Source organism: Micropterus salmoides, unplaced genomic scaffold (genome assembly GCF_014851395.1).
Source record: "Micropterus salmoides isolate LMB-PRFRI ecotype aquatic unplaced genomic scaffold, ASM1485139v1 Ms_hic_scaffold_13, whole genome shotgun sequence".
NCBI lineage: Eukaryota > Metazoa > Chordata > Actinopteri > Centrarchiformes > Centrarchidae > Micropterus > Micropterus salmoides.
Window position 1 is genome coordinate 35,035,368 of NW_024040374.1, and position 25,719 is coordinate 35,061,086.

Genomic DNA, 25,719 nt, shown 5'->3' on the forward strand with positions numbered 1-25,719 from the left:
TGCGCGTAACCCAAATCAGACGGAAAGGATTTCCTCTCGGGGAAAAACCCTTTGTCCTTAGCCACCACTGCAGGGGTCTCATGTGCAGCAGTCCAGATGGTATTACGCTGGACGCAGCCGCCAAGAGACCCGACACTCGTTGAAAATGTTTTATAGTGATGACGTGGCCTAACTTCACCCCTTTCACGGCAGCCAATATGGTGTCAAAACGTGCCGGAGAAAATTGTGCCCGCATCGTTGTCGAATCCCATCCTACCCTTAGGAACGTAGTCCATTGGGTGGGCGCCAGCACACTCTTCTTTGCATTGAGCCTCAGCCCTAAATGCAGCAGATGAGCCAGAACGACATCTCGATGCCGAACTGCCAACTCTCGAGACTGGGCTAGGATGAGCCAGTCGTCAATGTAGTTGAAAATCTGGATGCCCTGGAGCTTTCTTCAAACAACATACAGACTGGAATACTGGAATGAGTTTGCAAAAATACATTTTAGAAAAAAGTGATAAAAAGTGACATTTTTAGAGCTGAAGACCATTGGAGCAAAGATGCAGATGAATCCAGAGAAAAAGTCTGACTCTAAAGCTTGAGAAAAACGTAAAAATGTAAAGTTGATTGTTGCGCCACCATGAGGTCTATGAGTGCCATTTTTTTGCCAGAGTAGTGGGTGGAATTTGCAACCTACGTGCCAATTTGATTAGTTTTCATCTAGCATTTTTTGCTGCCCAAACACTTTTAGTGGAGAAAAAGAAGAAAAGAAAGAAAGAAGACGACTAAGAAGAATGACAACAAAAAACAATTGGGCTCCAGCAGCTTTGCTGCTTGGATCCCTAAACACCACAAAGGTCTCATCACAAAGGTCTAAATACCTTGATAATCCTCAGGATACCTTCATTGGTTTCTTTGTCTGTTTCAATAGAGAATAGATTATCCTCATTTCCTTTGGCGATTGTAAAGACAGTCAGCCAGTTGTCTGTGTGTTCAAGGTCTTTGTCCAGCGCTTTGATTCTCATCACAACTACATCAACGACATTTTCATCCACTGAGCCAGAGTACTGCAAACAGAACAAGATTCAAACCATGCAGCCTTAAGTGAAAACTGTTATGTGCTATAAATGTACACAAGTCTTACTGTCAGTTCTTTGTCGCTATAATTTAAGTGTGGTGAGAAAAACACTAGTGGTGCCAATGATGCTGACATTGTAAAGTGATGCCAAATTGTTTCATATACACTGCAGTGTAATGGTACACCAACTGAGAGTTGGCTGACTTTGTTGTGCTACAAAGTGATTAAAATTATTTAGGGCCCTATTTTGAAACTCTTGCCTGTCAGAGTGGTAGTTTGGTACCCGGTGCACAGTAAGGATTAGGATTATGTCAGCATAAGAGCTAAACTAACCTAGTTTTTAGTCCCAGGATCTACTTTTCAAGAAACCAAAAAGTACCTTTAGCCCATTGTTGTGTGTCTTTCCACCACAGTCTACCTGGGAAGATTAGGCAAATTACCCAGCTGACGCATGTTCTTTCTCTGAAGTAGCCCATACAGAGCAAGGGACAGGCATCATTATTTGGAGACATCACTATCCAATACTGTATACCAAATCCACCTACCTCAAGTACATAGTACCTGCACATAATACTTAATTATTCTAACATCCTTTGCACTGTACATGTATGCATGTATGTGTACCTGTATAACCCATCCACCTCAGACAGTTACTATAATAATAATAATTTTACTCCTGCATCCTTTTGCACTCTGTGCTCTCTATATTGTAGCCTGTGTCTGATTTTATTATTGTGTTTTGTATTATTGTATAAGTAAGCACATCGTCATCATTGTACAATGTAGGGTCAAATTCCTCATATGTGTACACATCCCAGGCAATAAAGCTGATTCTGATTCTGATAATCAACATGTATATATGAACATCAGATTTGATTGGAATATAATGAAAAGCAACATGCTGGACCACTAAAAAGCTAGCTATTTTGTGTTTGGCAGGTCTGGAAACAGAGTGGGTCACCTCCAGCGCTGACTGACATTAAAACAATTCCAGGCGGAGACACCCATTTTTTGGATGGAACTGCTATTCAGTGTCTTTAATTTTTTAATGACCAGGTCTGTTTGTTTTGGAAAAAACAGAAAATAAACTGAGCACCTAAACTGAGCTAAAGCTAGCAAATCAGCTTGAACATGCCTGTGTGCCATGAGCATGGCACACAGGCATTTCGTCAATGGGCTTCCATGAGGCTTTCCATGAGGAAGTGATTGACTTGACTTGACTGAAAGTGATTGATAGCTGCACACCGGCTGCTATTTCTGAAATTTAAATATAATGCCAATGTACAATCTCAATTAGACATCGAGACTTGTATGTGCTATCTGGGTGTTAATTGTGATTTATTGGTTTGCAAATGTAATTTTAATGGTGGAGAGAGACAAGCAGTAGTAGTAAAGCAGATTCAAAGTTCAGTTAGTTTAGACCCTGGTCCCTGCTGCAGTTCTGTGGTGGAAACATGGCTAATGATAATAGAACAGAAAATCATTCACCATGTTCCTGTCTAACTGAACTGCGACTGCTGTGTGTGTGTGTGTGTGTGTGTGTGTGTGTGTGTGTGTGTGTGTGTGTGTGCTGTATAGGCTATATTCCTCACCTCAGATTTTTCCAGAGCAGGAATGTTGTCATTGATGTCCAGGACCTTGATCTCCACAGTTCCTGTCCCTGTTAGCCCCCCTGCTTCCCCACCCATATCAATTCCCTTTATAACCAGTTTGTAGAAGTCATAAGTCTGAGGAAAACACCAAACCAAAATATGTTGACAAAAGCTGATTAAGTTGGGTGTCAGTCAAATTCAACAAGAGTGTTGTCTTTGAAAATAGCTCAGGGCAAAATTGTACTGCTGTAAAACTTTCTTTGTCTCCACCTTAAATTTGAACTTCATGGAACATTTTGCTCTAACTAAAGTTTTATTGCTGTGAAAGTGTCATTTGCTGATCAGCTGAGTGAAAAAAGATCATGTTCATGTTGTAGATAGTTGAAACACATTTCCTGAAAAGTACAATAAAGAATCTAATCTAATCTAATCTAATGAAGCTGTTAGAATTAGCCTGCACAAAAGGCTATAGTATATAGCACACATATATTATGTTTTATGAGCAGTGAGCAGCAGCCTCACCTCTCTGTCCAGTGTGGGTTGTTTCACATACAATTTGCCTGTCTTTTCATCTATAGTGAACATGTGACCTGTGCCTTCTGGCTCCTGACGGACGATGCTGTAGGATCTTTGCATTAATTGTGCCTGCTTGGTCGTCATCTTTTCCCTCGATCTGCATAACAAAAGCTCCTGCAGTGGATCACAACAGGACAAGATTATTCAATTCATTTCAATTTTATTTATACAGCGCCAATCACAACAACAGTTATCTCACAGCACTTTTCATAAAGAGCAGGTCTAGACCGTACTCTCTGATGCTCTTTACAGAAGCCCAACAGTTCCCACCAAGAGCAAGCACTAGGCGACAGAGGCAAGGAAAAACTTCCTTTTAAGAAGCAGAAACCTCGAGCAGAACCATGGCTCAGGGTGGGCGGCCAGGAACAGCGAGAAAAAGAGGATGGAAGGAGAGAGAGGGAAGGGAGGCAGCCTACACAAAATCCACACAGAGGTACAGACAGTAAAGGTGATGTTGCTAGACTAAATGAAAATGGTACAGATATTTATAATAATGTTAATGATTATAATACAATAATAATTAAAGCTGCAAGCAGCGTTGGGCGGGCCCTTGTAGCGCGTCCGCGTGTGAGCCGGCCGAGTTGCATATTCTGGAGCTCTGCCGGTGTGGCATGAAGGTGTATATGTCACTTCCTGTGTCCCCTATGTGGAGCTACATAGCACTTGCCGCTATGAATATAAATCGGTATTGGCGTGTAGATGTCTGCGGGGTGGGAGAGTTATCAAGCACGTAAAGTTTGTTTCAGATGTGACCATGTACACTGAACAATAATGTACCCAAACAATAAAATAAATTCCTTTTATATTTCCCTGCCTTGTTGTTTATGTGTACATACAGAGGAAGAATGTGAGAACAGCACACATTTCATCGTTACTGTGTTTCTGCTCCAGCCTGCCTAAAAGAAAAGCGTTTTTGGGATTAAATGGACTTTTTAGCTGCTGCAGTGCAGGATGAACTCAGAATAGACCCATTTCTCACCTTATTATTCTAAACCATGCAACGAAGAAGAAGAAATGCATAATAAATCCTGGGACAAAATCTGTCCACAAATACTGTACAGCATGTAGTCTAAGAACAAGACTTGTGTTATAGCTGACTTGGGCAGTGAAATGTTTAATTTTTTTAATTCATGTGGTCATAGTTGTCCACAACTCAAATCAGAATATAAGAAGAAATGTTTTATACCACCTCAAGAAGGCTTCCTATCAGAAAGGTAGGAAGGTATTTCAAATGTACAACTGCAGTACTTAAATCTAAGTAAAGTAATTTCCCTGACATTTGTGTTACGCATGTAACAGGTTTTATACTTCCTGTGAGTATAATCCAATCAATCTTATTTTCATACTGTATATCCGTTGTGTAATTTGATAAATTGTGTTGTAGTGTGCTCGCATCGGGTACTATGAGACTTCATTGCTTCAGAAGACTCTGACTGCAACATGCGTCTTTGTAAAGAGAGAAACAGACAGAAAAAGTCTCTAACTCTGCCTGTCAGCTCGCTCTGCTCCGTTAAAACTGAATTTACCATACAGAATTGAATACGAGTGCACTCCAGATTTAGCTGCAGCCAGCTGACCGTGTGCTTCTCCCTATACCGCAGTTCTGTGTCCATGCATGCAGCAAACTGAAAGCACTGTCTGTCGGAGCGTCTACGTGAAAAGAGAAGGAAGACATTGCTGGTAGTATTGTCTTCAGAGTTGTTAAACACCTCAGCGCACTGAAGGAAGCCATCTGACTGTGTGAGGGGCAAGATCGTTGATGTCTGCAGGCAGAGTAGGAGCTCTCCTGTCTGACTGGTCCAGCAATAGCAGAGAAGATGACCCCTTGAGACACAGCCCCTCCTCATTTGCATAATGAGGCAGAAATGCATACAAAAATTTAAAAAAGACAGGCAGAAATAAATACCATGGGTGAAAATAAATAAGGTAAATAAACAGGAAGAATAAAACAGACAAAATATTAAAACACACACATAAATAAATACATTAAAAAAATTAGTAATAAATAAAGTTGAAAAACAAATAAGGTAATTATAACAAAGGTGAATAAGTAAAGGCACTAATTAAAATATAAATTTATGTCTCCTTGTATAATTTAATTACTACCTACATTTTTATTTACTTTATTTTTTTGTATTTAATTGGATGCTTATTTATTTATTGAGCATTTATTTATTTCTGTATTTATTTCTGACTGTGTCAGGATCGGTCCTCCATAACGGGGTGGGAGAGTTATCAAGCACGTAAAGTTTGGTTAAGATTGAGCATGTACACTGAAGTTACAACAACTTCCTGTGTCATGGCGAAGACTTGATCTCTGACGCCACGCCACGGACACACCCATTGACGAAAACTCGCAAATAGCACAACTTTTCATCTTCAATGCCTTTAGAAGGCACAGCACAAATTTGAAGTCGGTCGGACTAAATCCCTAGGAGTTCGTTAAAGTACGAAGTGTGTAAATCATCCAAAATTTGACGTAAAATTCAAAATGGCCGACTTCCTGTTGATTTTAGGGCATCGCTCCAAGAGGCTTTTTTGTGCGTCTGGACAAGATACACGTACCACAGAAAATTCGTGCACGTAGGTAAACGTGCGGCGGGGGCTGCTTCGTTAAAAGTCACTTCCTGTTGCCAGCAGGTGGCGCTATGACTGTGGTGAATGTCAGCATGTACATGTGTTCAGGGCGGGACTCTCATCCTACATGTACAGTTTGGTCCAGATGTGAGCATGTACACTGAAGTTACGACAACTTCCGTGTCATGGCGAAGAGCTGATCTTTGACGCCACGCCACGGACACGCCCATTGACGAAAACTTGCAAATAGCACAACTTTTCATCTTCAATGCCTTTAGAAGGCACAGCACAAATTTGAGGTCGGTCGGACTAAATCCCTAGGAGGTTCGTTAAAGTACGAAGTGTGTAAATCATCCAAAATTTGACGTAAAATTCAAAATGGCCGACTTCCTGTTGATTTTAGGCATCGCTCCAAGAGGCTTTTTTGTGCGTCTGGACAAGATACACGTACCACAGAAAATTCGTGCACGTAGGTGAAACGTGCGGCGGGGGCTGCTTCGTTAAAAGTCACTTCCTGTTGCCAGCAGGTGGCGCTATGACTGTGGGTGAATGTCAGCATGTACATGTGTTCAGGGCGGGACTCTCATCCTACATGTACAGTTTGGTCCAGATGTGAGCATGTACACTGAAGTTACAACAACTTCCTGTCATGGCGAATCATCGACGCCACGGACACGCCCATTGACGAAAATTGCAAATCACAACTTTTCATCTTCAATGCCTTTAGAAGGCACAGCACAAATTTGAGGTCGGTCGACTAAATCCCTAGGAGGAGTTCGTTAAAGTACGAAGTGTGTAAATCATCCAAAATTTGACGTAAAATTCAAAATGGCCGACTTCCTGTTGATTTTAGGCTATGGCTCCAAGAGGCTTTTTTGTGCGTCTGGACAAGATACACGTACCACAGAAAATTCGTGCACGTAGGTGAAACGTGCGGCGGGGGCTGCTTCGTTAAAGGTCACTTTCTGTTGCCAGCAGGTGGCGCTATGACTGTGGGTGAATGTCGCATGTACATGTGTTCAGGGCGGGACTCTCATCCTACATGTACAGTTTGGTCAGATGTGAGCATGTACACTGAAGTTACAACAACTTCCTGTTTCATGCGAATCATCGACGCCACGGACACGCCCATTGACGAAAACGCAAATAGCACAACTTTTCATCGTCAATGCCTTTAGAAGGCACAGCAGAAATTTGAGATGGTCGACTAAATCCCTAGGAGGAGTTCGTTAAGTACGAAGTGTGTAAATCATCCAAAAATGGCCGTAAAATTCAAAATGGCCGACTTCCTGTTGACTTTAGGCTATGGGTTCTTGAGGCTTTTTTGTGCGTCTTGATACGATACATGTCCCCAGAAAATTTCGTACATGTAGGTTGAACGTGAACGAGGGGCTAATCTTTTCCAATTTTCTAGGTGGCGCTAGCGAGTCATTTTGCCACACCCATGTGCGAAACTTGTAGAATACGAAATTTTTCACCGGTTCTGACATGTTTGCAAATTTTGGTGAGTTTTCGAGTATGTTTAGGCCATGTCATTTGGGCCTACTTTGCAGAAAAAAAAAAAAAAAAAAAAATTATAATCCGAGCAAATTCAATAGGGACCTCGCACGGTCGTGCTCGGGCCCTAATTAAAGCGCAAGCGCGTTGGGGGCCCTCGCACGGCCGAGTTGCATATTCTGGAGCTTGCCGGTGCGGCTGTGAATTTCCTACGCGGTTCCGACGCCGCATGAAGTGCTATATGTCACTTCCTGTGTCCCCTATGTGGAGCTACATAGCACTTGCCGCTATGAATATAAATCGGTATTGGCGTGTAGATGTCTGCGGGGTGGGAGAGTTATCAAGCACGTAAAGTTTGTTTCAGATGTGAGCATGTACACTGAACAATAATGTACCCAAACATAAAATAAATTCCTTTTATATTTCCCTGCCTTGTTGTTTATGTGTACATAGAGAATGTGAGAACAGCACACATTTCATGTTACTGTGTGTTAGAGCATGGGAGAACAGTGGATACTTTTAATACAGCCCACACCCCTAATACTGTGTAACTATAACAAGTAGAGAACAGAAGAAAAAGATGTTCTTTCTTTACAACTGTCTGCATAGCTTATTCATATTGTGTAATGAATGAAAATAAATAGGCCTACTAGGTCCTCTCTCTTTGACATTTAAGATTAGCTTGTTTGATCCACCTTCATACACATGTGACATTACTGTACAACTTGAGAAAGGTGAGTTGTTTTCTGCTCCAGCCTGCCTAAAAGAAAAGCGTTTTTGGGATTAAATGGACTTTATTAGCTGCTGCAGTGCAGGATGAACTCAGAACAGACCCATTTCTCACCTTATTATTCTAAATCATGCAACGAAGAAGAAGAAATGCATATAAATCCTGGGACAAAATCTGTCCACAAATACTGTACAGCATGTAGTCTGATGACAAGACTTGTGTTATAGCTGACTTGGGCAGTGAAATGTTTTTTTAATTCATGGGTCATAGTTGTCCACAACTCAAATCAGAATATAAGAAGAAATGTTTTATACCACCTCAAGAAGGCTTCCTATCAGAAAGGTAGGAAGGTATTTCAAATGTACAACTGCAGTACTTAAATCTAAGTAAAGTAATTTCCCTGACATTTTTGTGTTACTTTACTTTTAATAGACCATGTAAGTTTTATACTTCCTGTGAGTATAATCCAATCAATCTTATTTTCATACTGTATATCCGTTGTGTAATTTGATAAATTGTGTTGTATGTCGTGCTCGCATCTCAGAGAAGACTCTGACTGCAACATGCGTCTTTGTAAAGAGAGAAACGGACAGAAAAAGTCTCTAACTCTGCCTGTCAGCTCGCTCTGCTCCGTTAAAACTGAATTTACCATACAGAATTGAATACGAGTGCACTCCAGATTTAGCTGCAGCTAGCTGACTGTGTGCTTCTCCCTATACCGCAGTTCTGTGTCCATGCATGCAGCAAACTGAAAGCACTGTCTGTCGGAGCGTCTACGTGAAAAGAGAAGGAAGACATTGCTGGTAGTATTGTCTTCAGAGTTGTTAAACACCTCAGCGCACTGAAGGAAGCCATCTGACTGTGTGAGGGGCAAGATCGTTGATGTCTGCAGGCAGAGTAGGAGCTCTCCTGTCTGACTGGTCCACCATAGCAGAGAATGACCCCTTGTCAAGCACGTAAAGTTTGGTTCAGATGTGAGCATACACACTGAAGTTACAACAACTTTCTGTCATGGCGAAGACTTGATCTTGACGCCACGCCACGGACACCCCATTGACGAAAACTCGCAAATAGCACAACTTTTCATCTTCAATGCCTTTAGAAGGCACAGCAGAAATTTGAGGTTGGTCGGACTAAATCCCTAGGAGGAGTTCGTTAAAGTACGAAGTGTGTAAATCATCCAAAATTTGACGTAAAATTCAAAATGGCCGACTTCCTGTTGGTTTTAGGGCATCGCTCCAAGAGGCTTTTTTGTGCGTCTGGACAAGATACACGTACCACAGAAAATTCGTGCACGTAGGTGAAACGTGCGGCGGGGCTGCTTCGTTAAAAGTCACTTCCTGTTGCCAGCAGGTGGCGCTATGACTGTGGGTGAATGTCAGCATGTACATGTGTTCAGGGCGGGACTCTCATCCTACATGTACAGTTTGGTCCAGATGTGAGCATGTACACTGAAGCTACGACAACTTCCGTGTCATGGCGAAGAGCTGATCTTTGACACCACGCCACGGACACGCCCATTGACAAAAACTCGCAAATAGCACAACTTTTCATCTTCAATGCCTTTAGAAGGCACAGCAGAAATTTGAGGTCGTCGGACTAAATCCCTAGGAGGAGTTCGTTAAAGTACGAAGTGTGTAATCATCCAAAATTTGACGTAAAATTCAAAATGGCCGACTTCCTGTTGATTTTAGGGCATCGCTCCAAGAGGTTTCTTTGTCGTCTGGACAAGATACACGTACCACAGAAAATTCGTGCACGTAGGTGAAACGTGCGGCGGGGGCTGCTTCGTTAAAAGTCACTTCCTGTTGCCAGCAGGTGGCGCTATGACTGTGGGTGAATATCAGTATGTACATGTGTTCAGGGCGGGACTCTCATCCTACATGTGCACTTTGGTCCAGATGTGAGCATGTACACTGAAGTTACAACAATTTCCTGTTTCATGGCGAATCATCGACGCCACGGACACGCCCATTGATGAAAATTCGCAAATAGCACAACTTTTCATCGTCAATGCCTTTAGAAGGGACAGCACAAATTTGACGTCGATCCGACTAAATCCCTAGGAGGAGTTCGTTAAAGTACGAAATGTGTAAATCATCCAAAATTTGACGTAAAATTCAAAATGGCCGACTTCCTGTTGATTTTAGGGCATCGCTGCAAGAGGCTTTTTGTGCGTCTGGACAAGATACACGTACCACAGAAAATTCGTGCACGTAGGTGAAACGTGCAGCGGGGGCTGCTTCGTTAAAAGTCACTTCCTGTTGCCAGCAGGTGGCGCTATGACTGTGGGTGAATGTCAGCATGTACATGTGTTCAGGGCGGGACTCTCATCCTACATGTACAGTTTGGTGTAGATGTGAGCATGTACACTGAAGTTACGACAACTTCCGTGTCATGGCGAAGAGTTGATCTTTGACGCCACGCCACGGACACCCCCATTGACGAAAACTTGCAAATAGCACAACTTTTCATCTTCAATGCCTTGAGAAGGCACAGCAGAAATTTGAGGTCGGTCGGACTAAATCCCTAGGAGGAGTTTGTTGAAGTACGAAGTGTGTAAATCATCCAAAATTTGACGTAAAATTCAAAATGGCCGACTTCCTGTTGATTTTAGGGCATCGCTCCAAGAGGTTTTTTTGTGCGTCTGGACAAGATACACGTACCACAGAAAATTCGTGCACGTAGGTGAAACGTGCGGCGGGGGCTGCTTCGTTAAAAGTCACTTCCTGTTGCCAGCAGGTGGCGCTATGACTGTGGGTGAATGATAGGAGGAGTTCGTTAAAGTACGAAGTGTGTAAATCATCCAAAAATGGCCGTAAAATTCAAAATGGCCGACTTCCTGTTTACTTAGGCTATGGGTTCTTGAGGCTTTTTTGTGCGTCTTGATACGATACATGTCCCCAGAAAATTTCGTACATGTAGGTTGAACGTGAACGAGGGGCTAATCTTTTCCAATTTTCTAGGTGGCGCTAGAGAGTCATTTTGCCACGCCCATGTGCGAAACTTGTAGAATACGAAATTTTTCACCGGTTCTGACATGTTTGCAAATTTTGGTGAGTTTTCGAGTATGTTTAGGCCATGTCATTTGGGCCTACTTTGCAGGAAAAAAAAAATATATATATATATATATAATCCGAGCAAATTCAATAGGGACCTCGCACGGTCGTGCTCGGGCCCTAAAAAACAAAACAAATATTAAAGCTGCAAGCAGCGTTGGGCGGGCCCTCGCACTTGTAGCGCGTCCGCGCGTGAACCGGCCGAGTTGCATATTCTGGAGCTCTGCCGGTGCGGCTGTGAATTTCCTACGCGGTTCCGACGCCGCATGAAGGTGCTATATGTCACTTCCTGTGTCCCCTATGTGGAGCTACATAGCACTTGCCGCTATGAATATAAATCATTATTGGTGTGTAGATGTCTGCGGGGTGGAGAGTTATCAAGCACGTAAAGTTTGTTTCAGATGTGAGCATGTACACTGAACAATAATGTACCCAAACAATAAAATAAATTCCTTTTATATTTCCCTGCCTTGTTGTTTATGTGTAGATACAGAGGAAGAATGTGAGAACAGCACACATTTCATCGTTACTGTGTGTTAGAGCATGGGAGAACAGTGGATACTTTTAATACAGCCCACACCCCTAATACTGTGTAACTATAACAAGTAGAGAACAGAAGAAAAAGATGTTCTTTCTTTACAACTGTCTGCATAGCTTATTCATATTGTGTAATGAATGAAAATAAATAGGCCTACTAGGCTCCTCTCCACTTTGACATTTAAGATTAGCTTGTTTGATCCACCTTCATACACATGTGACATTACTGTACAACTTGAGAAAGGTGAGTTGTTTTCTGCTCCAGCCTGCCTAAAAGAAAAGCGTTTTTGGGATTAAATGGACTTTATTAGCTGCTGCAGTGCAGGATGAACTCAGAACAGACCCATTTCTCACCTTATTATTCTAAACCATGCAACGAAGAAGAAGAAATGCATAATAAATCCTGGGACAAAATCTGTCCACAAATACTGTACAGCATGTAGTCTAATGAACAAGACTTGTGTTATAGCTGACTTGGGCAGTGAAATGTTTAATTTTTTTAATTCATGTGGTCATAGTTGTCCACAACTCAAATCAGAATATATGAAGAAATGTTTTATACCACCTCAAGAAGGCTTCCTATCAGAAAGGTAGGAAGGTATTTCAAATGTACAACTGCAGTCCTGAAATCTAAGTAAAGTAATTTCCCTGACATTTTTGTGTTACTTTACTTTTAATAGACGCATGTAACAGGTTTATACTTCCTGTGAGTATAATCCAATCAATCTTATTTTCATACTGTATATCCGATGTGTAATTTGATAAATTGTGTTGTATGTCGTGCTCGCATCTCAGAGAAGACTCTGACTGCAACATGCGTCTTTGTAAAGAGAGAAACGGACATAAAAAGTCTCTAACTCTGCCTGTCAGCTCGCTCTGCTCCGTTAAAACTGAATTTACCATACAGAATTGAATACGAGTGCACTCCAGATTTAGCTGCAGCCAGCTGACCGTGTGCTTCTCTCTAGTCTCTACAGAAATTTCATACATGTAGGTGAAACATGCTGCGAGGGCTGCTTCGGTAAAGATCACTTCCTGTTGCCAGTAAATGGCGTTATGACTGAATGGTGAATGTCTGCATGTAGATGTGTTCAGGGTGGGACTGTAACAGTAACAGTAACATTCAGTCACCATACAAATAAACATAAACAAGCTTGAAATTACCTCTCGAAGATCAGAAAAGTCCAACACTCAGGATAACTGGTCGTCACCCACAGGTTAGGAACAAATTGCTCTCCTACAATGTCTACTGTTTACATCCACTGCGTGAATACGTCTCTATCGTTCTCTGATTTCTGGGATCTGAGTCAGCTACCGTTAAGTCCCACCCCTTTACTTGGGAATGAACTTGGATTGATTGTCCACGGTATACTTTCCAATCAGGGTACAGAAAAACAACGACTGACATATCAACTGCTCATCACTTGGGTTGTCATACTTCTCACATGTGCTGTCTCCTGTACACATCATACAAACTATACACACTCAAATGAACTGCAACATTCAACTTTTTTAACATTCTTAAACCTTATTTAAACATTTTAATAATTAATAAAAACATGCAGACTTTTTAAAAGACATTCTTGAAGATTTCTCTGTTTTTCAAGTTACTTACTTTTTAATGATTTGTATTTTATAGTAATTATGCATTATCTTTCATTTAATAAAATAAATAAATTATACTGGCAAAAGTATTTTAGCCAGGGCTACACACAGATGGACTACAAAAAGCGCATCTCGGACACTGCTTTGTTGTTTTAATGTAGGCCGTCTAAAGGTGAACAACATGGTGGAATATTAGGCTACTTCAGTACCAGTCACCAAATAATGGAAACGGTTGGCACATTGAGAATGCTTGCTCACAATCACAACTGAGCATATAATGTTAGCCTACACATTTCAACATTATCCTAACTTTGATAATTTTAGGCTAGTAACATAGCTCGCATATACGTCACATATAGGTTATTATTGACAGTTCAAGACATATGCATATTAGCAAGATATGGCATAAAAGAGAGAAGGCTTAATAGCAAACCGTATCTTACATTGTGATTGACGTCCTTTATCATGGTTGATGGATTTCTTATGGATTATTGTAGAAAATTCAAATACCAGAAAACAAACCAAAGAAAAGAAGACATTATGAGAGTCTCTTTCAGGTGTCATAATGTGCGTCTGTATTGCAAGGATTTTTCTAAATGTGGTCGATGGATTTTATCGTTTGTTTGAAAACATGTGTCGCTTTAAAAGTTGCTACCGCAAGGAATTGTGGGACGGCATTATCTACTATCCTTTCGTAAAGGATGGTCCGGTGTACCCTATGCTAAAGAGATAAGAAAGGAAGCATTGAGTCACCTTTCCTTAGCTTTTAGAGAATTCAAACAGCTCTTATTATGACCGCCTTGGAAATATTTCGGGGTCACTTCACTCAGTTAGGAACCTTCCTAAGTAAAAAAGACTTTTTGACCGCAGCCAAGGTTTTATATCTCCCATCCATAAGAGTGAAGATAAATCTGACCCAAACAACTACAGAGGGATCTTTGTGACCAGTAATCTGTGGATGGTTTTCTGTAGCATTTTAAACAACAGAATATTAAACTTCCAAAATTAACAAAATATCTTGAGTAAAAACCATATAGCCTATATGGAATCTGATTTGTGCTAATTTACCACCAAGAGGTCATCAAACAAAAAGAAATAAGAATTTGAGAGAGAACAAAATTAACTGAAGCAAAAAAATTCATCTCAAAAGTAAAACATATAACTTGTGAGTGAGTGTAAAAGTCTAATCAGTGAGAAAGCAGCGGAGGGAACTAAAAACAAAAGGACTTACTATGGATGTGCATGCAATTGTTGGCGGGCACAAGATGAATGGCAGGTGAGCAGAGCAGAAAAAAGGTCAGCAATAAGCTTCAATTAAGCTGTAAATGTACAGTGTAAGTCAATGGTTTTAAATTGGGGTCTGGGGACTCCCAGGGGTCCTAGAGGGGGTCCCAGGGTGTTCCCAGCAAAACGTGGGATCATTTATTTTCTCTATACCTTTCATCCATAAGTAACAAAGTGACTGAATGCATGACTATTTTGGTAATGGATTTCATACACTTTCTGGAATAAAACATCTAAAAGCCAAAATCCTATCAGATGTGTGATCCTGGGACAAAATCTTATCAAATGGGGATCCGTGGTCTAATTTGTGTCAGTTTAGGGGTCCTTGACATGAAAAACTTTGAGAACCACTGGTGTAAGTTACACTGACTAATAAATAGAGACTGCAGCTCTGCAGCTTCTCAAGATTAAAACTGAGCTACCGTTTGTATAGAGGGTATGCATTGATGTCACTTACCCTTCCAGAACACGCTGGACTGAGTGGCAAAACATCTGTTACCATGTTAGTAAGTAGAGTACAAGTGATTATTTGGTCAAATTAAAGGTAGTTGGACTCGAAAGTGATCCTTACTGCTTACCAAAGAACCAGTGGTCCAGCTCTTTCCCATATTAGATGTGTTGTTTGGGTTTTCGCTGATTCAAGCTAACACTGCTGCTCATCTTTCTGACACACAGTGAGCGTAACTGCGTTCTGTGACGTCATGCGCATACCCTCTATTTTCTGATATTTTCATTGCAATTATGTTCTAAACACAAATAAACACGGCCACACCTCCGCACAACTGCGTTTGAAGCCATGCTTCATCCTGTCTTTGAGTGTGTAGCTCGGTCGGACAGACACACAGACCTGCAGCTCTATATTTTTTGGCTGGAGGCTGGAAGTCTGGGTGCTGTCTGGCTCTAAAGCAAGATCCAAGAAAACGATGCCAGAGATCTGGATGTCTCTACCCTGTCGAGGGCCCCATTTCCTTGCAGGGTTGGGGAGGACTTAAAGGCTTGCTGGGAATAAAATAGTGACGTGGAACTGAATGTAAAGAATTTACTGTTTATCAGACCACAAATGAAACAAAAATTTGGTTGGAAAATGGTAGATGCTGCCTGAGTGTAGGGTTTCTAGGGGCCAGTGTACAAAATGATTAACTGCTAATGGGCCTCTAGCTGCACAGCTAACTGAGCTAACTACTAGCTACTGTTAGCAGTAGTTAGTGGTTACTTTAGAAACAAGTACAGCCATCTGTCCATTAAGAAATGAACCAACTTTCCTTCACAACCAGTGGCGGTTCTAGACCAATCTTATTGAGGGGGCTAGGCTGGGGGCCAGTTGTTTTGTCAAAGGGGTACATTCAATCCCAGTCAATAGAGACAAAGGCAATGTTCAAGCTTTCAAAGTGTCTTGTTTAGTATATAATGTAATGATTTAGTATGTTTCAGTAACTTAGTTATAGTTTTACTAACACTAGAACTGCCAATGCCCAGTCTCTGACTTTTTCTAAAAGTGTGTTATATAGCACCCCCTATTGTTAAAAAATGTCAATATAAAGCCAGATTTAAAAAATGGGCATTTATACCTATAAGCGCCAGCGGTCATTTTAGCGCTGTTCATGTCGCGCGTTTAGATAAACATTCTATGTTGCTATTGGCAACGTCTTTCCCACTGTAGACATTACACTTGCTCAGCCCATTGAGTGAAGGAGAGTCTGACGGTGGGGGCTGAGCAATGTGTCCTGGGTTGATTCTGCATCTGACGGGTCATTATCGGACAGCGATCCACTTGAATGAAGTAAATATGCATAAAAGCCGCTGCTCATAGATTTTGTGTTGCTACATGATCATCAAAACTAATGCTGCAGTAGCCTAGTTTTTCCCTGTGATAGAGGTGTGTTCTACGGTCCCTTCAAGAGAGCGTGCGGCTCCCTCGTATGCTTTTTGACCGGCTATAATTTTTCCAGTGCTGTGTATTTTTTAGTAAAAGTGATCATTATACATATTTTCCGTTGGGTCAAAATCTACTATGAATTTTGGAATGGATAATAATTGTTTATTTCAAATAAATAGCCTACTATTGGACTTTCAAACTTTTGTAGCTGTGTGTTACTCTCTGGATGCCCGATGGAGTCCGAAAAAACAAGCACAACAGCAAGAACTAGCTGAGATTATGAGGCTATTATTACCGCCTATAAAACACTACAACAGTCAGTCTTTTTTGTAAATTGTATGCTGCATTTAAATTCAAAAGAGCCGCCATGTGTGAACGTGTCCTTCATAGATCCGCAGCGCAAGCAAACGACCTGCACGTGAAGACAATGAATAAAATAGAATAAACATTCTGTAAATGCCTGAAATATGGGGATGGTGTTTATAGGAAATGCACAGCCAAGGTGCTGAATGATTCCCAAAGTGTGTTGGAGCAACATGTAGCAGAAATAATCACAAAATCACGGCATTTTTATGGCGGTTACAGGTATACAACGAACCCTAAGTTCTAGTGTTAAATTACATTATACAAAAAACCCTTCCTGTTAACTTTAGCTCAAGTTACAGGACATTCTTTGATGCAACACTTCTTTGTAAGGCTTAATGAACAGAATCAGCTCTAGTGTACTAGACATTCTCTGAATCCCACATGCGCACTGATATGTTTATTTACATCATTAAATGTTGAAATGTATAATGTAATAGGCTGCATATTAACTTATAGGGAGAAAACTGGTAGTTCTATGTAAAATCAGATGTTGAGCACCCCCATATTGCCAAAACGGCATGATGCTCGTTTCGCTGCCAAGCTTCGACTGTGAGATTGACAGTCGAATCAGGCTCCACCCATAGGGTCAGCCCTACTCCACACTTTGTTTTAGTGTCAGCGCTAGAGGAAGCACTATGAGCAGAGCGATGGAATACTGAGACAGACTGTTCGGATGTATTTGGTGGGCGTGCTGTGCATTGAGCAGATCATGAGCAGTTGAACGCATAAGGACATCTGTGCCTGTTGTCGGCACGGAACAAAAGTAGAAAAAAATACTATTCAGAGCAGTCTAAAGCTTTCTGCTCAAAGGGATTACTTTTACATACATTATCTAATTTACTTGAAACTTTTGTTTAATATGAACATCCAACATTGCAACATTATATATATATGACAGAAAATAAGGGAAAGCATAATAGTTCAGGTTAAAGCCTGTGAAAACTTGGTTTCAAATTTGAAGTGCTTCTCTGCAAGATGAAATATTTGTGACTGAATAACAAATAACCATTGTTAAAGTTTAGTAAAAAACATCTTTTAGACAGCATTTATTAAGAGTTAAACTAAACTCAGACAATGTGTTTATAATAGGAATGTGTAGGTGTGGTATGATCAGATTTGATTAACAGTGCTGGAAGCATAAACAACCTATCACATTCTGATTTAAATGTTGCTAAACTCTGATTTGTGGCACAAGAAGTGTGAAGAAATACGCATTTAAAGTCTGACAGTACCTTCTTTGCTTGCCTCTGTGATGTTGCCAGTATGTAGCTCAAAATAAGGAACGTTGTCATTCTGGTCCAGGACTATGACATTTAGTGGGACGTCATCCTCTGCTATGGTTCCATTTCTGTATTTAGCGACCCCTGTTAGCTGCATGAATTACATGAAGAGATGAGACAATTTTCATCAAAGAATTCTCCATTCAGTGTTATTAGTTTTACTCCTATACCTTCAGCAACATCTCAAGTTTTTAACCAGGGTCCTACCACCAAGATTTCTTCCAGAGCTTTTCAGCAGAATCTCGTTGTTCATCACAACTGAGCAAACTCCATCTGATGAAGGACACAAGATGTGGCTGAACGCAAAAGAAAAAATCAAGTGGAACTTGAGTTCTAAGGTCAGGAATGAACCTTAAAACTCAAATGTATAGCTCTGCCTTTTATTGACTCACTGCTGTTCATGTGGCTATAGATTCTCCACAAGTTGGAGCTGTTCACTTTGTGTGAGGCCAGTTCTACACCTGCCAATCTGCGCCACCTGCAGGCAATGAGTCTTACAGTTGTCCATTCTGCCGCCAACTATACTAACAGTTAAGGGGCTGTAACCGCATGTTCTCCACCGAACCATCCAAAGTGTAAATACAGTTACAAATACCTTGGGGCCCCGCAGGCTAACGGAAATCATGAGGAGGTAGCAAGGATGTCCGCCCCAGCCAAATACCTACAAGATAGGCCAATGACATCAAGACAAGAAAGCTCCTCACAATGCATGAAGGGTTTCACCACAAATCCAGCACCCTGACACTGTACACTAAGCGGAGGGGGGGAGGCCGAGGGCTAGTGAGTGTCAAGATCACTGTCCAGGATGAAACAACAAAGATCCAGGAATACATACAGCAGCAGAAGCGGAGGTAGTGTGGGTGCATGGGAGCAGCCGACCCAGGGACCACTACGTGGACTATGAAGTTCAGCTCAGCTCTTATCAAAGAAACAGTCCGTTCACTCATAGTTTCAATGGTAAACCACCACAAGAATGACAATTACCAACAAACACACTAGATTCCAAGGAGACACATTTTAATAAACAAAAATCATGAAGTAACATTTGTATTTCAAACAAATGGCAAACTTATTAGCACATTTTAACAAACCTCCCTTCACCCTCATGCATCATGGGAATTTTGAGGGAGGGGCGTAGGCTGTGTGTATAGCAGTTTATTTACGGCATCAGCTTCCACTGCCCCACGTTAATGACTTGTTTTAACTGTCCTTTTTGTGCTTCTACTACATTCTTCAGAGCTCTCTGTGGCTAACTCTCCTTTCTCATCTTTATGGGTCCGTGCATCTAGCAAGGGAGCATTTCAGAATAAGAGCAGACTTTGCCGACATGTTTAGATTTTGTTGGTTTGGTGATTAGTGCTTGTTTTTTGTGCTTCTACAATGATTAAGTGTGTTTATTGTTGATATACGATCGGAAGTCTATAACGGGTATTTTGTTTTGAAAATTTACAGTTTCTCTGCCGTTTCTGTGTCTGACTTCCTGCCCGGTTCATCTGCGTTGTGCTGCTTGACGCTGGGACGCTTCCTGGACGCACTCAGTCTATGGACGCACTGCTGTGCTTCCGGTGTAAGCAAAGACATTTAGTAGAATGGCTGCTCCGGCAGCAGCGAAGCAGACAGACTCTGTGGCCTTTCAGAGTGAGTCTGGGGTCGCGTAAACTTGGTTAATATGTCTATGTAGCAGGTGTGCCCACGATAAAGCTCCGCCCTCACTGTGCTGACAGTCTAGCTCCATTATTTGAAGTTTCATTATTTGAAGTTTCAGTTCAAGTCAGTTTTATTTATATAGTTCAAGTCAGTTTTATTTATATAACACCAATTCATAACAGAAGGTATGTCACTGCACTTTTCATAGAGCAGGTCTAGCCTTGCTTTGTAAAGTGCATCACAGATCAGGATCACCTTTTTCATCATTAACTACAGTATTGTGAAAAAGTGTTTGCCCCTTCCTGATTTCTTATTTTTTGCACGTTAGTCACACTGCAATGTATCAGATTATCAAATAAATTTAAATATTAGACAAAGATAACAAAAGTAAACACAAAATGCAGTTTTGAAATTACGGTTTTTATTATTAAAGGTCCAGTGTGTAATATTTCTGATGATTCTGATTGACAGAAATGCAATATAAGATCCATGACTTGATAATGAATTTAGAGCTGATGGAATCGCATCCTTAAATTTAGCTACAGCACTATCAGACAGAGATCTTGTATAGAAGTTTTTGCCCAATGGCGTGTAGTTCAGCAATACAAACTCAAAAGTTATCAAACAGTGGTCGGACAAAGAGGGATTCTGTGGGAACACCACTAAATGTTCAATTTCATTACCATACACCAAAACAAGGTCGAGGGTGTGGTTAAAACAGTGAGTTGGTTCATGAACACTCTGAGAGAAGCTAATGGAATCTAACAGAGAGATAAACGCAGTACTAAAGCTGTCATTCTCAACGTCCACATGAATATTAAAATAACTTTGTCCGTTTTAAGGACTAAAGTTGACAAAAACTCTGCAAATTCAGATAAGAATTCAGAGTACGGGCCAGGTGCTCGGTACACTATAACAAAGAGAATTGGTTGCAGTGATTTCCAACTTGGGTGCGAAAGACCAAGAACAAGGCTTTCAAATGAGTTATAGTTTAGTTTAGGTTTAGAGCTGATTAATAGGCTAGAGTCGAAGATAGCTGCAACTCCACCTCCTCGGCCTGTGTCTCGAGGAATGTGAGTATTAATATGACTGGGAGGGGTGGATTCATTTAGGCTAACATATTCTCCATCAACCAGCCAGGTTTCAGTAAGACAAAATAAATCAATATAATCTGATATTAGTTCATTTACTAGTACACCTTTAGAAGAGAGAGATCTGATGTTTAAGAGTCCACATTTAATTTTCCTATTAGTTTGCACTATTGCTCTTGTGATTTTAATTTTTATGAGGTTTTTATGCACAGCTCCTCTTCTGTTTACCTTTGATTTAAATAATTTCGATGGTCGGGGGACAGACACCGTCACTATAGGATTTTCACTAAGTAACTCCTGAAATGGAGGAGCAGAGAAGTGTGTTAGACTGTGACTCTGCGTTGGGTTTTGGGTGGGTAACTGCTGAATTAGAAGGGCAGAGAAGTGTGTTAGACTGCGACTCTGCCTCCTGGTCTCAACTCTGGGTTGTCATGGATTTGGTCCACTAATAAACTTGGCCAGATTTCTAGAAATGAGAGCTGCTCCTTCCCAAGTGGGATGGATGCCGTCTCTCCGAATCAGACCAGGTCTTCCCCATAAAGCCTGCCAATGATCTGCAAAGCCCACATCATTTCCTGGACACCACCTCGACAACCTACGAAAACTACGGTGTCCGACACTGTTTTTGCATATGTACACACCGACTCAATATTAATCTTAGTGACCTTCGATCGGCGTAACCGGGAGTCATTACCGCTGATGTGAATAACAATCTCACTGTATTTACGTTTATCCTTAGCCAGCAGTTTCAAATAAGACTCAATGTCGCCCGCTCTGGCCCCAGGGATGCACTTAACTATGGCTAGGCAAAATTACTGTAAGAATAAGTGTTTAGCAGACAGTTGGCTGCTGTAATCTAGCAAATGTAACTGGTATTTAGCGAGACCAGCACAACACGGTACCAACACACACCAGAAACGGAAATGAGTCGACACAATTACCACAGTACATCAGCAACCTCGTCCGTGTGGTCCAAATGACCACCACAATCTCAAACTTCTCATTATAACATGAAATGTCAGTGTTTTTCGCCATTGAATTGGCGGCAAACTAACTAAAATTGAAAGCACAAAATGGCTTTGTTCCCATATCGAATCGCAAAAGAGTGTAATTTAATTAAACAAGTATAAGAAGTACAAGATATTAAATCAATATAAATAAGTTATTTTAGAAGGTTAAAAAAGTGACTAAGTAACTTTATCTATGAGTAAATTTTAAATGAGCTACATTTTACTTTTACGTGAGTAGATTTTTATAATAATAATAATAATAATAATCACACTTTTACTTAAGTAGAATATTTTTGTAGTCTTTCCACCTCTGGTGTTAATGTTTCAACTTTGATGAGAGGATGAAGAGGGACTATGCTTCTTCGCACAAGAAGAGAAAAACTCAATGACTGCACCACAGGTCAGGTAAACTTGTTGTGTTCCCTCCTCTCAAAGTCCGATGTCAGCAGATAACACTCATGTAACGTTAATGTGCAGCTGCAGAGAATCTCTCTACTCTGTCTTGCTAACCCAGCTGATCAGTGCATCTCATGGTCTGTCTGTGTCTTGGTTGCTTGCCAGACTGTGTCAGACCAATCTTTGAGTGAAATACAACTATTTATTACATTTGATAAACTGCAGAACTGAAACGATAACTGCATCGTGTGTGAACATGCGCTCATATATGTGCATGTAGGAAATGAAACTCATTCCAGCAAGAAACATCTGTGGGACCAGTCCAGACAGCACACAGATGTGATGACACCCCGCAGGCGCACCTTAAAACAAGACAGTGATTATCTGTCTCTCAGTCAATGTTTAGTTAAAATTCTGGACTAATGCAAGATGGAAACCAGTGGATTGACTATTAACTATTAAAATATTGATTAGAGGGGCAGACTGGGTGATATGGATGCACATCTGTCAGTAAATAATAAGCATCAGTGAAGTCATAGTATGCAAAGTATTTTATATTTGAAAAGTATTTAAAGAAATCTGGGGGAGACAGTTTGAATGGGCCTGATGGAGGCCTATGTTGCAAGCAGGGGTGGACTGGCACAAAAACTCAAGCAGGAAATTTCCCAGACAGACTGCACAGATCCAGTCCAGACGTCTTCAGCAGGTCTCACAGACCCAGGTGAAACACAGGCAGCCAGTACGAGCACAGCCAGAGATGTAGAGCCAGCATCAGATACAAGCAGCTCAGACCCTAATGGAACAGTTGCTGCTCCACCACATGTCCCAGCAGATTGGCCCCCAGTCTTAATAGACTTTATGAGGACTGAGTTAGTGCCCAGAGATCCATTGAAAAGTGCACTCGATGTTTCTAGAAGAAGTTTCTATCAAGGGTTCTTACAGGGCTCACAAGTCTAAAACATTTCACCACATAAGCAGAGCGATAACGCAGGCTAATGTGGTCTGAGCAACGGGAACACAATGTGTCACAACACGTCTTGGGTGCATTCACACCTGTCCTTAGAGCTGTCACTTGTGATCAGATCACCCAAGAAATGTTAATGCTAGGTGTAAACAGGACCGAAGACATAACTTAGTCAACCACTGCAAACCACTGCAAATTTTCTTTTAATGTCTCTTGAAATAAATAAATGCAGTATAGCGCACATGTGCGTAAGCAGAATACCCACAAAACAAAAGCTATGTAAAAAAAACTGCAGCTGGTAACACTGGTTTGCCTGCAGGTGGTGCAACAGCAGGTATTACTCTTCTTGCCTATAAGTGGCACTCATCAGCATGTCTACATATGCCAGTCTAAAATTGCTGCTGCTGTTACTTTTCTTGCCTATACTGGAGCACCAATGTTTTTGTTGATCCTCCTGTTGTTCATGTTAGCATATTCAATTGACTTTTCCAGACAACAAAGTTAATAGAATGGATTTGACTAAAACGGCCAACTTACCTGGGCAAGCATTATAATAATGCAATTTACCTGTACTTGTTAATCATCATATAACATGCAGTATGGGGCTTGAAATCAATTTTCAAACTTTCAGTCAGTAGAAACATTACACAGTATAAGACCTTCTAACTAACTCTTTTTTGTGCATCAAATCAGCTAATTTTGGTGCTGACCTTCCTGCTGTAACTTTCTGTACTGCAAATGAGCAGCTCTCTTTGGTGTTTGCCCTTTTGTCATTACGCAGAACATAAGCAAATATGTCTAAAAAGCCCAGTCTTGTTCCCTGGTTGTCAAATAATACTGATGTTTTGTCACACCTGTCAGTGTCTCATACAGTGTCTGTATGAGAGGCACCAAGCTGCCAGAAAGCCCTTAGGCAGTCAGGTTATGGTTAGAACGTTAACGTGTTGAAAAGGCCTCTCACACGAATGCAAAAGGCTACCTTGTGCATCTGTATTAGATGCCGAGGGGCGTAACAAGCAGAGTTGGTATTTGACGACCTCGGAATGAGAATGGGTTGGTCTGACAGATTTTATCATCATCTGTGACCCATCCTCTCCTTGTTACAGCATTCACTGGGCTGACAAAGAATATTCAATTTCAGCATATGAGCAGCTATAGTTATATGTTTAAGTCAGTTACCAACAACACCTCTCTGACACAAGCTAACCCCAATAAAGTACAACTTGGTCAACAGAAATCTAGATCATTTTCAAATTACTGTCACTTAGACACATGGGAGCTGAAACATACCTAAAAAAAATCAACTTTATTTAAGATATATGTAAATATGTGTAAAGGAAGCTTAGTGCCATCCAGTAAAGCCTTGTGACTAAGGGAAACCGAGCCCATTCTCCCAGTTGGCTCAGTATATACAGGACATTACAGGCTTGCAACTTATTTAAAGAAAGACTTACATTGTAGAATGGATATTTCTCCCGGTCCAGAATTTCAGTAATGCGTACAAACCCAGTGCCATGGTCCACCATAAAAATGTTGAAGGGTGGTTTGTCAGCTCCCGGTCCAGAGAGATAATACTCAATCATTGCATCGTTGTCTTTATCAGATCGAATCTAACAACAAAACACACAGAGAGAATTCAAGGATTCTTAAACACTCGTGATTATTGTTATTTCAGTATTTTAGTTTGGTCTAATATATGTGCCTTCAGCCAAAGGCCAAATTCCCTATTGTGGTGCAGCTGAGGACTGGAAATTACTGAAGCGGCCTCTTTCCAACAAGTGGAAACAGGTTATTCACTGCAGGGTTAGTACCTAAACCACTTCTTTGTTTGATGCTTTTGGGAAGCTCATCCATCCAGGCACTTTTTTTAACACACTGTGGGAAAATAAGACTTTAATGAGCAAAAGACGAATTACTTTGGCAATGAACTCTCTGTTGGTGTAGTCAGTGTTTTCGTACAGCTTGGTAGGAGGAAGGATCCACTCTCTCTTCTTCCTCCTCAGTGTCTTTGGCCTCTTCTCTCTTGCCTCAGCACTGAACATCTAAAACCAAAGAGCAGACATACACTTGAATTTGCTTTAATGGAGACTGTAGTGAGCGGTACAGTGTGCAGTACTGTATGGTATGTATACTCTATGGGATCTTTACAGACTAAATGGTGCAATTTAGTATTGCATGTCTATATAGTTGAGTCACTTAAAGAGCCAGATTTAAAAAGAATGGAACAGAGGCTGAGATCTTGACTTTCACTTCCTGGTATGAGTCAAGCTCCAAGAACACTGAATCCTACATTTCTTACAATGCAACTCAAAGGTGTCTTATGTCCTGCAGAGCCACAGACGACATTTTATTGCTTTTTTCACAGGCTGAATGGTACTCCTCAAAATGTTGATCTTCATGTGGGAAAATCAGTGGAATGCAGTGTGTGCTACTTTAGACACACTGATTTTATACTTAGTGTATAATTCATGTAGTGATACTGACAAGTTCCACATACAGATAAAATAATGGTAACAGTAGTGTTAATAATACAAATATCAACAAAAGTAATAATAATGGCTGACAAAAGCCA

The 25,719-nt window shown here is 40.9% G+C and overlaps 1 pseudogene; it reads right to left on the bottom strand.

Annotated features, from left to right (window-relative positions):
• LOC119900195 overlaps nt 1-25,719 on the bottom strand; it is a 47,436-nt pseudogene that overhangs the window by 14,383 nt on the left and 7,334 nt on the right.